Source organism: Alligator sinensis, unplaced genomic scaffold (assembly GCF_000455745.1).
Source record: "Alligator sinensis unplaced genomic scaffold, ASM45574v1 scaffold1970_1, whole genome shotgun sequence".
Classification (NCBI taxonomy): domain Eukaryota; kingdom Metazoa; phylum Chordata; order Crocodylia; family Alligatoridae; genus Alligator; species Alligator sinensis.
This window is the reverse complement of record NW_005843362.1, coordinates 179,994-182,688: the sequence shown is the minus strand read 5'-3', so window position 1 is coordinate 182,688 and position 2,695 is coordinate 179,994. Positions and strand designations below refer to the sequence as shown.

Genomic DNA, 2,695 nt, shown 5'->3' with positions numbered 1-2,695 from the left:
GCGGCAGAGACCCACCAAAATGACCTGCCCCCGGACACCACAGCCCGGTGGGAACGGGACCTCCCTGGGGTGCAGGAGGGGTCCCAGGGACACGGCTCCCAAACCCCAGACCAGCCCACCGGGGGCCCCACGCCAAGGCGGGGGAGGGGGTCCCATCCACAGCTGCCATCGCTGGCCCCTCTGCCGCGCCGGGCCCCCACCCGGGCCTGTGTGGGTCCTGTGGGCAGGGCCATGCCCCACACGGCTCAGCCCCCTGTCCGTCCCCAAGAAGCCTGGACACGAGGCACCGCTTGTCCCGCACTTTATTGTCGCTGCTTGCGCGGCCCCAGGAGCCCGGCAGTCCCGCTAGTCCCGGTAGCAGCCGTGGATCGTGTCCTCATGGGCGCTCAGCACCACCCATCGCTTCAGCTTGGCCGTGGGACCTGCGGCCGAGCAGAGGGACAGCGTCAGGGCCGGGCCCCGTCCGCCTTGCCCTGTCCGCACTCCTCTCCACATTGGCCCAGGCCATCCGCACCCGGCACCTCGGGGGGAGGGGAAACCCCCTCACACGTGGAGCAGCAAGAGGGGAAAATGCCCTCCCTGCCCGGTGTTTTGCCCACCCCTGGCCTGGAGCATCCTCGCCCAGTGCCCGCGCAGCCGCTGCCTGACGCTCCAGCGCCGGAGAGCGCGCAGCGCCGCTGGGCTCGTCCCTGCCGCCCGCTCTACCTGCTTCTACAGACAACGAGGGTGGAAGGGAGCTCAGGATGTCACGTCTAGTCCAGCCCCTGCTCACACCAGGACCAGCCCCAACTACGGCATCCCAGCCAGGGCTGCAAAACCTGCAAGGATGGAGCCCCCTCCACCTCTCTGGTGAGCCTCTTCCAGTGTTTCACCGCCCTCCTCGTGAGAGTTTTTCCTAATTTCTAACCTCAACCTCCCTTGCTGCAGCCTGAGCCCATTGCTCCTAGTCCTGTCATTTCCCCCACTGGGAACAGCCCAACTCCATCCTCTTTGCAAACCCCCTGCAGAGAGATGAAGGCTGCTGTCAAATCCCCCTCGGTCTTCCCTTCTCTAGAGCCTTCCTGCAAGCTGCCCATCACAGCTCTGGTGAACTACAAACCCCACGGGCTGGCGAGACACGCGGAGAAGGGAGCGCGGAGCCCCCAGCCCGTCGCGCACAGGCTGCCTCGCTGCGCCATCGCAACCCCTCGCGGCCCCTCCGCACCGGTCTGCCTTCGCCCCTCGGTCTGTCTGACTCACGGGCGCCGCAGCCACATGCAGGCAAACAGCGGTTCGTTTCATGGTCATCCCTGCTCCTGGACTCTCAGTCTTGATCCCCGCTGCCCTACAAGTGCCACGTGTCTCTGCCCCCCCAGTGCCGAGCCCCCTTGCTAGGCCTGATGAACGCTTCGTGCTCTGGGCGGTGGGGGCACAGCACGGGACGAGGGACGAGGTGAGGGGAGAGGGAAGAAGAGGGGGAGCTGCCTGTGCCTGTCTTCTCCAGCCACGACCCTCCGGGTTTAAGCCCAGCACGGGCACGGGCACCGGCACCGGCACCGGCACCGGCACCAGCACCGGCACAGCCCAGCCACTGCCTAGCAGGAGCGGAAAACTCCTGCCTGGCCCCACGCAGCCACCAGCAACACCCAGCAAGAACCAGCAAGGCCTGGTGTAGGGGGCTGCTGGGCCTTCCCCAGGCCAGCCCCAAGGGATCGGGGTGGGGCCCAGGCCAGCTCTTGCACGCCGCCTGCACTGTGTGAGGGCAGGATCACTGCGGGGGGCAGGCAGATCCCAGGGGCTGCAGGGAGGCTCCCAGGGCCCTGGAGCGGCTGGAGGCTGGGGCGGCAAGAGTCAGAGCCAGTGCGGGAGGCAGCCATGTCCCCCCGGCCTGGCCTGAGCTCGACCAGCCTGGACAAACCCTGTGTCCCCACCCCGGCGTCAGCCCCACCCCTGCCCCAGACATGGGCCACGGGGCTGTGTCCTGTTGCTGCCAAGGGACATGGACGGCCCTGAGACCCCAGGCCCAAGCCATGCCCCTCCTCCTGGCTGCACCCCTCCACGCCAGGATCCAGCCCTCGCCCCCAGTCCCTCTCAGGCTCCTGCTCCGGTCCCAGGAGCCTGGTGCCCAGCACTCACCCAGCTCCCCACCGGCGATGGAGAAGTCCCTGGGCAGCAGGGCCCACTTCTGCACACGATGGGCGCGGGACGGGGCGCGCTGGTTCACCCGCTCCACGCCCTGCTGGATGGCCTGGTACACGGCCGGGTCCCGCATGCTCAGCACCTCCGATACCCGCGTGGCTTGGCTGCCCAACCAGCCCCTGGCAAAACCGCACGGCCTCGGGGCTCAGCTCGTCCAGGGGCGCCCCCGACTCCGGATCCACCTGGCACTGGGGGAGGGGGAACCCGTCACACGAGGGCAGGTGGGCAGCCGGTGCGGGGAGCAGGAACATGGGCGCAGAGCGCAGGTATCTTGGAGTCCACGCCACAGTACGCCCACGGCCCTCCCTGCGGGACCCATCCTGCCGGGACGCTGGGGGCAGGCAGGGCCCGGAGGTGTCCCCACCTTCAGAGTGAGCAGCATGGACAGGAACTTCCTGCCGTCGCCGACCAGCATCGCGTTGCTGACGATCGGCACCTCCCTCTTCACTGCGTCCTCGATGGGCACCGGGGCGATGTTCTTCCCGCCCGCCGTGATCACCAGCTCTGCAACCGGCGC

The 2,695-nt window shown here is 68.5% G+C and overlaps 1 pseudogene; it reads right to left on the bottom strand.

The window, feature by feature from the left end:
* Positions 1 to 286: 286 nt before the first annotated feature.
* Positions 287 to 2,695, bottom strand: part of LOC102388239 — a 26,114-nt pseudogene continuing 23,705 nt past the window's right edge.